This window comes from Oncorhynchus keta, chromosome 35, assembly GCF_023373465.1.
Source record: "Oncorhynchus keta strain PuntledgeMale-10-30-2019 chromosome 35, Oket_V2, whole genome shotgun sequence".
Classification (NCBI taxonomy): domain Eukaryota; kingdom Metazoa; phylum Chordata; class Actinopteri; order Salmoniformes; family Salmonidae; genus Oncorhynchus; species Oncorhynchus keta.
In genome coordinates, this window is record NC_068455.1 from 4,578,907 (window position 1) to 4,596,611 (window position 17,705).

At 47.4% G+C, this 17,705-nt stretch overlaps 1 pseudogene; it reads left to right on the top strand.

Moving 5' to 3' along the window:
- The first annotated feature begins 267 nt into the window (after positions 1-267).
- LOC118383560 (papilin-like) overlaps positions 268-17,705 on the top strand; it is a 78,441-nt pseudogene continuing 61,003 nt past the window's right edge.

Here is a 17,705-nt window from a genome sequence, read left to right on the forward strand (position 1 = left end):
CACTGGCATGTAAAAACGAAAATAACAAATTAAAAGTTAATCCTGCATATTCATTCTGAGAAGAAGGATGTTTAAATCTTCAAACTTTCATTAACAGTTATTTTTTACAATCTGAAATTATAGCCTCAAAAATATAGTCTCGATTTGAGTTCTGCACATAGGCGCAATGTAACCACCACCACGAAGATGCGGTTAGCCTGAGTTACTCTGACAGAGGAGGTTTTAACACCGACTGGACCATAGTTGCTGGAAGTAAGGGTACTGCAGCACCCCACCCCCCACGAATGAAAAGAAAAACGTTTTCTCCCCCACAAAAGTAGTGGCCTGAGCCTTTAATAATAGGCGTCTGTAGCGCGGGTAACTCTCCTCTTTGAAGAAAACGATTTGCAGGACCCACAAACTACTTCCAGTGGCTATGGACTCGACTGTTTCTCCTGGTTTCAATATACTGTTATTAAAAAGAGAAAGTAGAAGTGTCTAGTAACAGCAGTAGAACCTGTTCAGAACAGGGGTTGTCTTACAACGACATAGACAGGGCTGTATACTCCAGAACTAAAACCCTCCCCTGTACACCGGAGGCACCACAACACCATCGCGGCGAAAATTCACAAGGTGTTTTTGGACAGTTCAGGGGACGCAGAAACGCTCAACAGGTAAATTCGACCAACTTTTATTAAGATTTTGAAGCATATTGTAAGAACAAATTATTGGGTAGTTTCTGGAAAACAAAGACTTTTTTACAAGAGTTGTTTTTCACATTTGTAACCTACTACTGGGCTTTCCGAGTTTACAAATGAACGAACGTTAGCAGCATTCACCGATGATAAACGGAGGCTACCTATAGTTTTTTTTCTGGCAAATAGCCAAAACCCTGTGGGGGAAACTATCTCCACCCTGCTGCAGGACTCTTACCAGCAGCATGCACAGACTGGCGGTGTGGACAGCATCACTTTTTTTTTCACTCTAAAGAAAATTCCCTGTTTCTATATTATTCTATGCAATACTTAGTGTTCAGGATGTACACACAAAAAAACACTTAACTGTACTTGCTGTATCCTGTTATCACAACACTGATTAAATAAGGTATTCACAATATGCATTACGTTTTTGATGGACCATTCCTTCAGTGTGTGTACAGTATGTATGCGTGCGCGTGTGTGTCTATTCGACGCGCGCGCTCACGTGTGTTTTTACATTAATGTGTCTTTGCTACTGTGGACAAGGATTGGGTCTGTGCAGCTCAGTCCATTGATGGTGTTCCTCTTCGATCACAACCGACAGTGTTGTTGCATTGTAGTACACCAGAATTACATTAATTTCCCATGCAGCATTGCGTTGAGGAGGCAGTTGAAGTGCGTTCGGTGTGGCGCATACTTTGGATTTATCGAACGTATGCGTCGGACAGTTATGCGTCGACGGCTTGACAGAAATGGTAGCAGGAGGTGAATGTTGAACTGTTGTTACCTACATACCCAGATGATGCTGCGTGCTATTTTTACGCAATGACGCTGTCGGAGTGTTCGAAGCGTTAGCGAGAGTGGAATCCTTGCCCTAACAGGTTGAGCACAGTAGGGTTCATAGAGACGCTGACGCCAATAACAAGCTTCAAGTGAGTGCAATTATGGGTAGTCAGATCAGTCCCGAGCAGTGTCGGCTATGCTGCCCCTGACTCGGCCGCTCACTGTCTCCCAGACGTCTTGGCAGCGTCAAATCAAATCAAGCTTTATTTATACTGCACATTTCAGACATGGAATGCAACGCAATGTGCTTTACAGGAAAAAAAAACGAGAAAAAAACTATGCAAATAAAAGCTGAAATATTTACTACTGTAAGAACAGACGCTGGTAAACGAGAAGCAAGTACAGGGAGTGAACATTTGAATAAATATTGGAAGTGAAACAGAACAAGGACAGGGTCTGGACAGGGGAAACAAAACGACATTAATGCAGACAAGGGGAAGAAACTGAGGAAGTGACAGATAGAGGGGATGCAGTCAATGAAGTAAAATAGTCCAGGTGAGTCCCATGAAACGCTGATGCGCGTAACCTTGGTGACAGGTGTGTGTGTGTGTAATGATGGACCGTCGAGCGCCGGAGATGAAAACAAAATAATGACTACCTGAAAAAACGAAAAAGCCCCCTGAGGAAAAGCAAAGCTAAGAAGATGGTTCTGCCCCCCAGCCTCCCGCTCCCCCAGCCTCCCGCTCTGCCCCCCCCAGCCTCCCCGCTCTGCCCCCCAGCCTCCCCTGCCTCTGCCCCCAGCCCCCCGTTCTGCCCCCCCGCCTCCCCGCTCTGCCCCCCAGCCCCCCCGCTCTGCCCCCCCCCAGCCTCCCCGCTCTGCCCCCCCAGCCTCTCCGCTCTGCCCCCCAGCCCCCGCCCCCCCCCCCAGCCTCCCCGCTCTGCCCCCCAGCCTCTCCGCTCTGCCCCCCCCAGCCTCCCCTCTGCCCCCCAGCCCTCCCGCCCCCCCCAGCCTCCCCGCTCTGCCCCCCAGCCTCTCCGCTGCCTGCCCCCCACAGCCTGCCCCCCAGCCCCCCGCTCTGTCCCCCCCAGCCTCTCCGCCCTGCCTCCCCGCTCTGCCCCCCAGCCCCCCGCCCCCTGCCCCCCCCAGCCTCCCCCCAGCCCCCCGCTCTGCCCCCCAGCTCTCCGCCTCTGCCCCCCCCAGCCTCCCCGCTCTGTCCCCCAGCCTCTCCGCCCTGCCTGTCAACTCCTATGGTCGTTATGTTTGGTGGCCAATGACAATAGGAGTTGGAAAGACAGCACAAACAGGTCTCGGACCAGGCTAGGAGGCTACCTGTAGCCCTCTGGGTAAGCTCCAGTATACTAGGCAGGGAGCTCCAGTATACTAGGCAGGTAGCTCCCGTATACTAGGCTGATAGCTCCAGTATACTAGGCTGGTAGCTCCAGTATACTAGGCAGGTAGCTCCAGTATACTAGGCTGATAGCTCCAGTATACTAGGCTGATAGCTCCAGTATACTAGGCTGGGTGGAGAGGAGGATCTGATGGTTCACAGTATCGAAGGCAGCCGATAGGTCTAGAAGGATGAGAGCAGAGGAGAGAGAGTTAGCTTTAGCAGTGCGGAGCGCCTCCGTGATACAGAGAAGAGCAGTCTCAGTTGAATGACTAGTCTTGAAACCTGACTGATTTGGATCAAGAAGGTCATTCTGAGAGAGATAGCGGTAGAGCTGGCCAAGGACGGCACGCTCAAGAGTTTTGGAGAGAAAAGAGAGAAGGGATACTGGTCTGTAGTTGTTGACATCGGAGGGATCGAGTGTAGGTTTTTTCAGAAGGGGTGCAACTCTCGCTCTCTTGAAGACGGGAGGGATGTAGCCTGGGGTCAGGGATGAGTTGATGAGCGAGGTGAGGTAAGGGAGAAGGTCTCCGGAAATGGTCTGGAGAAGAGAGGAGGGGATAGGGTCGAGCGGGCAGGTTGTTGGGCGGCCGGCCGTCACAAGACGCGAGATTTCATCTGGAGAGAGAGGGGAGAAAGAGGTCAGAGCATAGGGTAGGGCAGTGTGAGCAGAACCAGCGGTGTCGTTTGACTTAGCAAACGAGGATCGGATGTCGTCGACCTTCTTTTCAAAATGGTTGACGAAGTCATCTGCAGAGAGGAGGGGGGGGGGATTCAGGAGGGAGGAGAAGGTGGCAAAGAGCTTCCTAGGCTGGTAGCTCCAGTATACTAGGCTGGTAGCTCCAGTATACTAGGCTGGTAGCTCCAGTATACTAGGCAGGTAGCTCCAGTATACTAGGCAGGGAGCTCCAGTATACTAGGCTAGTAGCTCCAGTATACTAGGCAGGTAGCTCCAGTATACTAGGCAGGGAGCTCCAGTATACTAGGCAGGGAGCTCCAGTATACTAGGCAGGTAGCTCCAGTATACTAGGCTGGTAGCTCCAGTATACTAGGCTGGTAGCTCCAGTATATACTAGGCAGGTAGCTTCAGTATACTAGGCTGGTAGCTCCAGTATACTAGGCAGGTAGCTCCAGTATACTAGGCTGGTAGCTCCAGTATACTAGGCTGGAGCTCCAGCTCCAGTATACTAGGCAGGAGCTCCAGTGTACTAGGCAGGTAGCTCCAGTATACTAGGCTGGTAGCTCCAGTATACTAGGCAGGTAGCTCCAGTATACTAGGCAGGTAGCTCCAGTATACTCGGCTGGTAGCTCCAGTATACTAGGCAGGTAGCTCCAGTATACTAGGCAGGTAGCTCCAGTATACTAGGCAGGTAGCTCCAGTATACTAGGCAGGTAGCTCCAGTATACTAGGCAGGTAGCTCCAGTATACTAGGCAGGTAGCTCCAGTATACTAGGCTGGTAGCTCCAGTATACTAGGCAGGGAGCTCCAGTATACTAGGCTGGTAGCTCCAGTATACTAGGCAGGTAGCTCCAGTATACTAGGCAGGGAGCTCCAGTATACTAGGCTAGTAGCTCCAGTATACTAGGCAGGTAGGTAGCTCCAGTATACTAGGCAGGGAGCTCCAGTATACTAGGCAGGGAGCTCCAGTATACTAGGCAGGTAGCTCCAGTATACTAGGCTGGTAGCTCCAGTATACTAGGCAGGGAGCTCCAGTATACTAGGCAGGGAGCTCCAGTATACTAGGCAGGTAGCTCCAGTATACTAGGCTGGTAGCTCCAGTATACTAGGCAGGTAGCTCCAGTATACTAGGCAGGGAGCTCCAGTATACTAGGCAGGTAGCTCCAGTATACTAGGCAGGGAGCTCCAGTATACTAGGCAGGTAGCTCCAGTATACTAGGCAGGGAGCTCCAGTATACTAGGCAGGTAGCTCCAGTATACTAGGCAGGGAGCTCCAGTATACTAGGCTGGTAGCTCCAGTATACTAGGCTGGTAGCTCCAGTATACTAGGCTGGTAGCTCCAGTATACTAGGCAGGTAGCTTCAGTATACTAGGCTGGTAGCTCCAGTATACTAGGCAGGTAGCTCCAGTATACTAGGCAGGTAGCTCCAGTATACTAGGCTGGTAGCTCCAGTATACTAGGCTGGTAGCTCCAGTATACTAGGCAGGGAGCTCCAGTATACTAGGCAGGTAGCTCCAGTATACTAGGCTGGTAGCTCCAGTATACTAGGCTGGTAGCTCCAGTATACTAGGCAGGTAGCTCCAGTATACTAGGCTGGTAGCTCCAGTATACTAGGCTGGTAGCTCCAGTATACTAGGCAGGTAGCTCCAGTATACTAGGCAGGTAGCTCCAGTATACTAGGCTGGTAGCTCCAGTATACTAGGCTGGTAGCTCCAATATACTAGGCGGGTAAGCTCCAGTATACTAGGCAGGTAGCACCAGTATACTAGACAGGTAGCTCCAGTATACTAGGCTGGTAGCTCCAGTATACTAGGCTGGTAGCTCCAGTATACTAGGCTGGTAGCTCCAGTATACTAGGCTGGTAGCTCCAGTATACTAGGCAGGTAGCTCCAGTATACTAGGCTGGTAGCTCCAGTATACTAGGCTGGTAGCTCCAGTATACTAGGCTGGTAGCTCCAGTATAGTAGGCAGGTAGCTCCAGAATACTAGGCTGGCTAGGCTAGCCTCAGGGGGTAGAGAGGGTCTACTGGGTCCAGCAGGCTAGGCTCAGGGGATGAGAGTGTCTACTGGGTCCAGCAGGCTAGGCTCAGGGGGTAGAGAGGGTCTACTGGGTCCAGCAGGCTAGGCTCAGGGGGTAGAGAGGGTCTACTGGGTCCAGCAGGCTAGGCTCAGGGGGTAGAGAGGGTCTACTGGGTCAGCCTAGCCTCAGGGGGTGAGAGTGTCTATTGGGTCCATCAGGCTAGCCTCAGGGGGTAGAGAGGGTCTACTTGGTCAGTCAGGCTAGGCTCAGGGGGTAGAGAGGGTCTACTGGGTCAGTCAGGCTAGCCTCAGGGGGTAGAGAGAGTCTACTGGGTCCAGCAGGATATGCCAGCCAGTTTCCTGCTTCCCTGATAACATAGCAGCCAAGGAAAACAAACAACAGGCTGTCCAGCTGATCACCACACAGAACATCACAGTGTAGCGACATTATTTAATCTCAATAAAGTCCAGAGAGAGGGAGAAAGGCCAGGTTGCTGTGCACTCTTCTGCTGTCCAAAGTGATGCCCTGAAATGGTTTGGTTTCCCAACACAAACTCTCTCTCAGTCATTACAGATATAGATGGGCTGGTGGTGCCTTCTCTCTTGAGATTGGCTGGCTGGTTGGAGGTTAGGTAGGTTGGCTGGTTGTTAGGTAGGTTGGCTGGTTGTTAGGTAGGTTGGCTGGCTGGTTGTTAGGTAGGTTGGCTGGCTGGTTGTTAGGTAGGTTGGCTGGCTGGTTGTTAGGTAGGTTGGCTGGCTGGTTGTTAGGTAGGTTGTCTGGCTGGTTGTTAGGTAGGTTGGCTGGCTGGTTGTTAGGTTGGTTCGCTGGCTGGTTGTTAGGTTGGTTTGCTGGCTGGTTGTTAGGTAGGTTGGCTGGCTGGTTGTTAGGTAGGTTGGCTGGCTGGTTGTTAGGTAGGTTGGCTGGCTGGTTGTTAGGTAGGTTGGCTGGCTGGTTGTTAGGTAAGTTGTCTGGCTGGTTGTTAGGTAGTTTGGCTGGCTGGTTGTTAGGTAGGTTGGCTGGCTGGTTGTTAGGTAGGTTGGCTGGCTGGTTGTTAGGTTGGTTGGCTGGCTGGTTGTTAGGTTGGTTCGCTGGCTGGTTGTTAGGTATATTGGCTGGTTGGTTGTTAGGTAGGCTGGCTGGTTTTTAGGTAGGTTGGCTGGTTGGTTTTTAGGTAGGTTGGCTGGCTGGTTGTTAGGTAGGTTGTCTGGCTGGTTGTTAGGTAGTTTGGCTGGCTGGTTGTTAGGTAGGTTGGCTGGCTGGTTGTTAGGTAGGTTGGCTGGCTGGTTGTTAGGTTGGTTGGCTGGCTGGTTGTTAGGTAGGTTGGCTGGCTGGTTGTTAGGTATATTGGCTGGTTGGTTGTTAGGTAGGCTGGCTGGTTTTTAGGTAGGTTGGCTGGTTGGTTTTTAGGTAGGTTGGCTGGCTGGTTGTTAGGTAGGTTGTCTGGCTGGTTGTTAGGTAGTTTGGCTGGCTGGTTGTTAGGTAGTTTGGCTGGCTGGTTGTTAGGTAGGTTGGCTGGCTGGTTGTTAGGTTGGTTGGCTGGCTGGTTGTTAGGTAGGTTGGCTGGCTGGTTGTTAGGTAGGTTGGCTGGCTGGTTGTTAGGTAGGTTGGCTGGCTGGTTGTTAGGTAGGTTGGCTGGCTGGTTGGTTGGTTGGCTGGTTGATTCGTTGGTTGGTTGTAGGTTGGTTGTAGGTTGGTTGTAGGTTGGTTGGTTGGCTGGCTGGTTGATTCGTTGGTTGGAAGTTGGTTGAAGGTTGGTTGGTTGGTTGGTTGGCTGGCTGGCTGGTTGATTGTCTGGTTGATTGGTTGGTTGGTTGTTTGGCTGGCTGGTTGATTGGCTGGTTGATTCGTTGGTTGGCTGGCTGGGAGGTATGTAGGTTGGTTGGTTGATTCGTTGGTTGGAGGTTGGTTGGTTGGTTGGCTAGCTGGTTGATTGGCTGGTTGATAACGCTCTCTGTAGCCAATGTGAGCAAGACCTTTAAACAGGTCAACGTTCAAAAAGCCGCGGGCCAGACGGATTACCAGGACGTGTACTCAAAGCATGCGCTGATACACTAGCAAGTGTCTTCACCGATATTTTCAATCTCTCCCTGATTGAGTCTATAATACCTATATGTTTCAAGCAGACCACCATAGTCCCTGTGCCCAAGGAAACCTGCTTAAATGATTACCGCCCCCCAGCACTCACGTTGATAGCTATGAAGTGCTTTGAAAGGCTGGTCATGGCTCACATCAACAGCATCCTCCCGGATACCCTAGACCCACTCCAATTTGCATACCGCCCCAACAGATCCACAGATGACGTAATCTCAATTGCGCTCCACACTGCCCTTGTCCCATTTGGACAAAAATAACACCTACTATGTAAGAATGCTGTTCATTGGCTATAGCTCAGCATTCAACACCATAGTGCCCTCAAAGCTCATCACTTAGCTAAATTCCCTGGGACTGAAAACCTCCATCTGGAAATGGATCCTGGACTTCCTGACGGGCCGCCCCAGGTGGTGAGGGTAGGCAACAACACATCTGCCACGCTGATCCTCAACACTGGGGCCCCTCAGGGGTGTGTACTTAGTCCCCTCCTATACTCCCTGTTCACCCATGACTGCGTGGCCAAACGCGACTCCAACACCATCATTAAGTTTGCTGACGACACAACAGTGTTAGACCTGATCCCCAACAGTGATGAGGCAGCCTATAGGGAGGAGGTCAGAGACCTGGCAGTGTGGTGCCAGGACAGCAACCTCTCCCTCAATGTGAGCAAAACAAAGGAGCTGATCGTGGACTACAGGAATAGGAGGGCCGAACAGGCCCCCATTAACACGAAGACAGTCGTGAAGAAGACACAACAAAACTTATTCCCCCTCAGAAGATTTGGCATGGGTCATCAGATCCTCAAAGTTCTACAGCTGCACCATCGAGAGCATCCTGACCGGTTGCATCACCGCCTGGTATGGCAATTGCTTGGCTTCTGACCGTAAGTCACTACAGAGGGTAGTGTGTACGACCCAGTACATCAGTGGGGCCAAGCTTCCTGCAATCCAGGACCTATATAATATGCGGTATCAGAGGAAAGCCCATAAAATTGTCAGAGACTCCAGTCACCGAAGTCGTAAACTTCTCTGCTACCGCACGGCAAGCGGTACCGGGCGCCAAGTCTATGACCAAAAGGCTCCTTAACAGCTTCTACCCCCAAGCCATAAGACTGCTGAACAATTAATCAAATGGCCACCGGACAATGACACTGCTGCTACTCGCTGTTTACTATCTATGCATAGTCACTTCACCCCTAACTACATGTAACAAATGACCTCTAACCTGTAACTCCACACACTGACTCGATACTGGTTCCCCCTGTATATAGCCTCCACATTGACTCGGTACCGGTACCCCCTGTATATAGCCTCCACATTGACTCAGTACCGGTACCCCCTGTATATAGCCCCCACACAGACGAGAAGGTCTACAGACTAGAAGGTCTACAGACTAGAAGGTCTACTGAGTAGAAGGTCTACAGACTAGAAGGTCTACAGACTAGAAGGTCTACACATTAGAAGGTCTACACATTAGAAGGTCTACAGACTAGAAGGTCTACAGACTAGAAGGTCTACAGACTAGAAGGTCTACAGACTAGAAGGTCTACAGACTAGAAGGTCTACTGAGTAGAAAGTCTACAGACTAGAAGGTCTACAGACTAGGTCTACAGACTAGAAGGTCTACTGAGTAGAAGGTCTACAGACTAGAAGGTCTACAGACTAGAAGGTCCACAGACTAGAAGGTCTACACATTAGAAGGTCTACACATTAGAAGGTCTACACATTAGAAGGTCTACAGACTAGAAGGTCTACAGACTAGAAGGTCTACAGACTAGAAGGTCTACAGACTAGAAGGTCTTCAGACTAGAAGATCTACAGACTGAAGGTCTACAGGCTATAAGGTCTACAGACTAGAAGGTCTACTGAGTAGAAGGTCTACAGACTAGAAGGTCTACAGGCTAGAAGGTCTACAGGCTAGAAGGTCTACAGGCTAGAAGGTCTACAGGCTAGGTCTACAGACTAGAAGGTCTACAGACTAGAAGGTCTACTGAGTAGAAGGTCTACAGACTAGAAGGTCTACAGGCTAGAAGGTCTACAGGCTAGAAGGTCTACAGGCTAGAAGGTCTACAGACTAGAAGGTCTACTGAGTAGAAGGGCTACAGACTAGAAGGTCTACAGACTAGAAGGTCTACAGACTAGAAGGTCTACAGGCTAGAAGGTCTACAGGCTAGAAGGTCTACTGAGTAGAAGTGCTACAGACTAGAAGGTCTACAGACTAGAAGGTCTACAGGCTAGAAGGTCTACAGGCTAGAAGGTCTACAGAGTAGAAGGTCTACTGAGTAGAAGGTCTACTGAGTAGAAGGTCTACAGACTAGAAGGTCTACAGGCTAGAAGGTCTACAGGCTAGAAGGTATACAGACTAGAAGGTATACAGGCTAGAAGGTCTACAGGCTAGAAGGTCTACAGGCTAGAAGGTCTACAGACTAGAAGGTCTACAGACTAGAAGGTTTACAGGCCATCAGAATAACGACATTATAACTTTATATGACTAACTTGTTGTCCTTTCAGCTCCACCAGTGAAAGATGAAGATGCTGTGGTATCTGTCTGCTCTGCAGCTGTTCCTGGCTCCAGCTCTGATGGTAAGCAGACGTGATGTTCATCTGAATAGTATCGTATAATATTGTTATTATATTCCGTGAATACAAATAGTCAGGTACAGGGGTCACATCTAACCTAGTTACAGTAAGGTGTTATATATGATCATACAGGGGTCACATCTAACCTAGTTACAGTAAGGTGTTATATATGATCATACAGGGGGTCACATCTAACCTATATGTTACAGTAATGTGTTATATATGATCATACAGGGGTCACATCTAACCTAGTTACAGTAAGGTGTTATATATGATCATACAGGGGGTCACATCTAACCTAGTTACAGTAAGGTGTTATATATGATCATACAGGGGTCACATCTAACCTATATGTTACAGTAAGGTGTTATATATGATCATACAGGGGGTCACATCTAACCTAGTTACAGTAAGGTGTTATATATGATCATACAGGGGTCACATCTAACCTAGTTACAGTAAGGTGTTATATATGATCATACAGGGGTCACATCTAACCTAGTTACAGTAAGGTGTTATATATGATCATACAGGGGTCACATCTAACCTAGTTACAGTAAGGTGTTATATATGATCATACAGGGGTCACATCTAACCTAGTTACAGTAAGGTGTTATATATGATCATACAGAGGTCACATCTAACCTAGTTACAGTAAGGTGTTATATATGATCATACAGGGGGTCACATCTAACCTAGTTACAGTAAGGTGTTATATATGATCATACAGGGGTCACATCTAACCTAGTTACAGTAAGGTGTTATATATGATCATACAGGGGTCACATCTAACCTAGTTACAGTAAGGTGTTATATATGATCATACAGGGGTCACATCTAACCTAGTTACAGTAAGGTGTTATATATGATCATACAGGGGTCACATCTAACCTAGTTACAGTAAGGTGTTATATATGATCATACAGGGGGTCACATCTAACCAAGTTACAGTAAGGTGTTATATATGATCATACAGGGGTCACATCTAACCTAGTTACAGTAAGGTGTTATATATGATCATACAGGGGTCACATCTAACCTAGTTACAGTAAGGTGTTATATATGATCATACAGGGGTCACATCTAACCTAGTTACAGTAAGGTGTTATATATGATCATACAGGGGTCACATCTAACCTAATTACAGTAAGGTGTTATATATGATCATACAGGGTCACATCTAACCTAGTTACAGTAAGGTGTTATATATGATCATACAGGGGTCACATCTAACCTAGTTACAGTAAGGTGTTATATATGATCATACAGGGGTCACATCTAACCTAGTTACAGTAAGGTGTTATATATGATCATACAGGGGTCACATCTAACCTAGTTACAGTAAGGTGTTATATATGATCATACAGGGGTCACATCTAACCTAGTTACAGTAAGGTGTTATATATGATCATACAGGGGTCACATCTAAGCAAGTTCAGTAAGGTGTTATATATGATCATACAGGGTCACATCTAACCTAGTTACAGTAAGGTGTTATATATGATCATACAGGGGTCACATCTAACCTAGTTACAGTACAGGTGTTATATATGATCATACAGAGGGTCACATCTAACCTAGTTAAGTAAGGTGTTATATAGACATACAGGGGGTCACATCTAACCTAGTTACAGTAAGGTGTTATATATGATCATACAGGGATCACATCTAACCTAGTTACAGTAAGGTGTTATATATGATCATACAGGGGTCACATCTAACCTAGTTACAGTAAGGTGTTATATATGATCACACAGAGTCACATCTAACCTAGTTACAGTCAGGTGTTATATATGATCATACAGGGGTCACATCTAACCTAGTTACAGTAAGGTGTTATATATGATCATACAGGGGTCACATCTAACCTAGTTACAGTAAGGTGTTATATATGATCATACAGAGGTTACATACAGCACCCCCTGTCCTTTGGATCGATCCAGTGCCTTCAGAAAGTAGTGTCAAAACATACAAGACGAACTGGCACAGAGAGACAGGAAACACAGGGATAAATACACTGGTAGAGAGAGACAGGAAACACAGGGATAAATACACTGGTACAGAGAGACAGGAAACACAGGGATAAATACACTGGTAGAGAGAGACAGGAAACACAGGGATAAATACACTGGCACAGAGAGACAGGAAACACAGGGATAAATACACTGGCACAGAGAGACAGGAAACACAGGGATAAATACACTGGAACAGAGAGACAGGAAACACAGGGATAAATACACTGGTAGAGAGAGACAGGAAACACAGGGATAAATACACTGGTACAGAGAGACAGGAAACACAGGGATAAATACACTGGTAGAGAGAGACAGGAAACACAGGGATAAATACACTGGTAGAGAGAGACAGGAAACACAGGGATAAATACACTGGTACAGAGAGACAGGAAACACAGGGATAAAAACACTGGTACAGAGAGACAGGAAACAAAGGGATAAATACACTGGTAGAGAGAGACAGGAAACACAGGGATAAATACACTGGCACAGAGAGACAGGAAACACAGGGATAAATACACTGGTACAGAGAGACAGGAAACACAGGGATAAATACACTGGGACAGAGAGACAGGAAACACAGGGATAAATACACTGGTAGAGAGAGACAGGAAACACAGGGATAAATACACTGGTACAGAGCGACAGGAAACACAGGGATAAATACACTGGGGATAATAAGTGACACCTGGAGGGGGTGGATACGATCACAAGGACAGGTAAAACTGATCAGGGCGTGACACAAAATGATTAAAAATTTAAAACTGAAATGTATTGAGTCAATAAGTATTCAACCCCTATTTTATGACAAGCCAAAATAAGTTAGTTTGCTTAACAAGTCACATAAGTTGCATGGACTCACTCTGTGTGCAATACCTCAGCTTTGTACCCCACATTTACAATTGTCTGTAACGTCCCTCAGCCGAGCAGTGCATTTCAAACACCGATTCTACCACAAAGACCAGGGAGGTTTTCCAATGCCTTGCAAAGAAGAGCACCTATTGGAAGATAGGTCAAAATAAAATAGTTGTGAGGTAGATGTCAGGATAGTGGTGAGGTAAATGACAGGGTAGTGGTGAGGTAGATGACAGGATAGTGGTGAGGTAGATGACAGGATAGTGGTGAGGTAAATGACAGGATAGTGGTGACAGGATAGTGGTGAGGTAAATGACAGGATAGTGGTGAGGTAGATGACAGGATAGTGGTGAGGTAAATGACAGGATAGTGGTGAGGTAGATGACAGGATAGTGGTGAGGTAGATGACAGGATAGTGGTGAGGTAGATGACAGGATAGTGGTGACAGGATAGTGGTGAGGTAAATGACAGGATAGTGGTGAGGTAGATGACAGGATAGTGGTGAGGTAGATGACAGGATAGTGGTGAGGTAAATGACAGGATAGTGGTGAGGTAGATGACAGGATAGTGGTGAGGTAGATGACAGGATAGTGGTGAGGTAGATGACAGGATAGTGGTGAGGTAGATGACAGGATAGTGGTGAGGTTGATGACAGGATAGTGGTGAGGTAGATGACAGGATAGTGGTGAGGTAGATGACAGGATAGTGGTGAGGTAGATGACAGGATAGTGGTGAGGTAGATGACAGGATTGTAGTGAGGTAGATGACAGGATAGTGGTGAGGTAGATGACAGGGTAGTGGTGGTGAGGTAGATGACAGGATAGTGGTGAGGTAGATGACAGGATAGTGGTGAGGTTGATGACTGGATAGCGGTGAGGTAGATGACAGGATAGTGGTGAGGTTGATGACAGGATAGTGGTGAGGTAGATGACAGGGTAGTGGTGAGGTAGATGACAGGGTATTGGTGAGGTAGATGACAGTATAGTGGTGAGGTTGATGACAGGATAGTGGTGAGGTAGATGACAGGGTAGCGGTGAGGTAGATGACAGGATAGTGGTGAGGTAGATGACAGGATAGTGGTGAGGTAGATGACAGGATAGTGGTGAGGTAGATGACAGGATAGTGGTGAGGTAGATGACAGGATAGTGGTGAGGTAGATGACAGGATAGTGGTGAGGTAGATGACAGGATAGTGGTGAGGTAGATGACAGGATAGTGGTGAGGTAGATGACAGGATAGTGGTGAGGTAGATGACAGGATAGTGGTGAGGTAGATGACAGGATAATGGTGAGGTAGATGATATGATAGTGGTGATGTAGATGACAGGATTGTGGTGAGGTAGATGACAGGACCGGGGTGAGGTAGATGACAGGATAGTGGTGAGGTAGATGACAGGATAGTGGTGAGGTAGATGACAGGATAGTGGTGAGGTAGATGACAGGATAGTGGTGAGGTAGATGACAGGATAGTGGTGAGGTAGATGACAGGATAGTGGTGAGGTAGATGACAGGATAGTGGTGAGGTAGATGACAGGATAGTGGTGAGGTAAATGACAGGATAGTGGTGAGGTAGATGACAGGATAGTGGTGAGGTAGATGACAGGATAGTGGTGAGGTAGATGACAGGATAGTGGTGAGGTAGATGACAGGATAGTGGTGAGGTAGATGACAGGATAGTGGTGAGGTAAATGACAGGATAGTGGTGAGGTAGATGACAGGATAGTGGTGAGGTAAATGACAGGATAGTGGTGAGGTAGGATAGTGGTGAGGTAGATGACAGGATAGTGGTGAGGTAGATGACAGGATAGTGGTGAGGTAGATGACAGGATAGTGGTGAGGTAGATGATAGGATAGTGGTGAGGTAGATGACAGGATAGTGGTGAGGTAGATGACAGGATAGTGGTGAGGTAGATGACAGGATAGTGGTGAGGTAGATGATAGGATAGTGGTGAGGTAGATGACAGGATAGTGGTGAGGTAGATGACAGGATAGTGGTGAGGTAGATGACAGGATAGTGTTGAGGTAGATGACAGGATAGTGGTGAGGTAGATGACAGGATTGTGGTGAGCTGGATGACAGGATAGTGGTGACAGGATAGGTAGTGGTGAGGTAGATGACAGGGTAGCGGTGAGGTAGATGACAGGATAGTGGTGAGGTAGATGACAGGATAGTGGTGAGGTAGATGACTGGATAGTAGTGAGGTAGATGACAGGATAGTAGTGTAGGCCCTGGTCTAAAGTATCATGTTCCTTTAAAGCCCTGTGGGTCCTGGTCTAAAGTATCGTTGTTCCTATAAAGCCCTGTGGGCCCTGGTCTAAAGTATTGTGTTCCTATAAAGCCCCGTAGGCCCTGGTTGCAGTGCACTCAATAGGGAATAGGGTGCCATTTGGGTCACAGACCATAATGTGTTGTTGTGTATGTCCAGCTGCCCAATGGGGACTACTGGGAGGAATGGAGTCCCTATGGAGAATGTAGTCGGAGCTGTGGGAGTGGGGTTACCATGAGAACCAGGAGATGTGTCAGCCAGAGGTAAGAGAGTGTTGTTGTTTGTTGTTATTTATTTCTTTCCTGTCTCTCTGTCCACTCTAGGCTACCCCTGTGTCTCTCTCTCTGTCCACTCTAGGCTACCCCTGTGTCTCTCTCTCTGTCCACTCTAGGCTACCCCTGTGTCTCTCTCTCTGTCCACTCTAGGCTACCCCTGTGTCTCTCTCTCTCTGTCCACTCTAGGCTACCCCTGTGTCTCTCTGTCCTCTCTAGGCTACCCCTGTGTCTCTCTGTCCACTCTAGGCTACCCCTGTGTCTCTCTGTCTACTCTAGGCTACCCCTGTGTCTCTCTGTCCACTCTAGGCTACCCCTGTGTCTCTCTGTCTACTCTAGGCTACCCCTGTGTCTCTCTGTCCACTCTAGGCTACCCCTGTGTCTCTCTGTCCACTCTAGGCTACCCCTGTGTTTCTCTGTCCTCTCTAGGCTACCCCTGTGTCTCTCTGTCCACTCTAGGCTACCCCTGTGTCTCTCTGTCCACTCTAGGCTACCCCTGTGTTTCTCTCTCTGTCCACTCTAGGCTACCCCTGTGTTTCTCTCTCTGTCCACTCTAGGCTACCCCTGTGTCTCTCTGTCTACTCTAGGCTACCCCTGTGTTTCTCTCTCTGTCCACTCTAGGCTACCCCTGTGTTTCTCTGTCCACTCTAGGCTACCCCTGTGTCTCTCTGTCCACTCTAGGCTACCCCTGTGTTTCTCTGTCCACTCTAGGCTACCCCTGTGTCTCTCTGTCCACTCTAGGCTACCCCTGTGTCTCTCTGTCCACTCTAGGCTACCCCTGTGTCTCTCTGTCCACTCTAGGCTATCCCTGTGTCTCTCTGTCCATTCTAGGCTACCCCTGTGTCTCTCTGTCCACTCTAGGCTACCCCTGTGTCTCTCTGTCCACTCTAGGCTACCCCTGTGTCTCTCTGTCCACTCTAGGCTACCCCTGTGTCTCTCTGTCCACTCTAGTCTACCCCTGTGTTTCTCTGTCCTCTTTAGGCTGTCCTATGTTTTACAAGGTCAAATCAAATGTTATTGGTCACATACACATGGTTAGCAGATGTTAATGCGAGTGTAGCAATATGGTTGTGCTTCTAGTTCCGACAATGCCGTAATATCTAACAAGTAATCTAACAATTCCCCAACAACTACCTAATACACACAAATCTAAAGGGGTGAATGAGAATATGTACATATGAGTATATGGATGAGCGATGTCCGAGCGGCACAGGCAAGGTGCAGTAGATGGTATAAAATACAGTATATACATGTGATATGAGTAATGTAAGATATGTAAACATTATTTAAAGTGGCATTGTTTAAAGTGACTAGTGATCCATTTATTAGTGTCCAAATCAAATCAAATCCAAATTTTATTTGTCACATACACATGGTTAGCAGATGTTAATGCGAGTGTAGTGAAATGCTTGTGTTTCTAGTTCCGACAATGCAGTGATAACCAACAAGTAATCTAACTAACAATTCAAAAACTACTACCTTATAGACACAAGTGTAAAGGGATAAAGAATATGTACATAAATATATATGAATGAGTGATGGTACAGAGCAGCATAGGCAAGATGCAGTAGATGGTATCGAGTACAGTATATACATATGAGATGAGTATGTAAACAAAGTGGCATAGTTAAAGTGGCTAGTGATACATGTATTACATAAGGATGCAGTAGATGAGCCCAGTCAAAACTGTTCGCTGCTCTGGCCCCCCAATGGTGGAACAAACTCCCTCACGACGCCAGGACAGCGGAGTCAATCACCACCTTCCGGAGACACCTGAAACCCCACCTCTTTAAGGAATACCTAGGATAGGATAAGTAATCCTTCTCACCCCCCTTTAAGATTTAGATGCACTATTGTAAAGTGACTGTTCTACTGGATGTCATAAGGTGAATGCACCAATTTGTAAGTCGCTCTGGATAAGAGCGTCTGCTGAATGACTTAAATGTAATGTAAATGTAAATGATATAGAGTACAGTATATACGTATACATATGAGATTAATCATGTAGGGTATGTAAACATTATATTAGGTAGCATTGTTTAAAGTGGATAGTGATATATTTTATTTATTTCCCATCAATT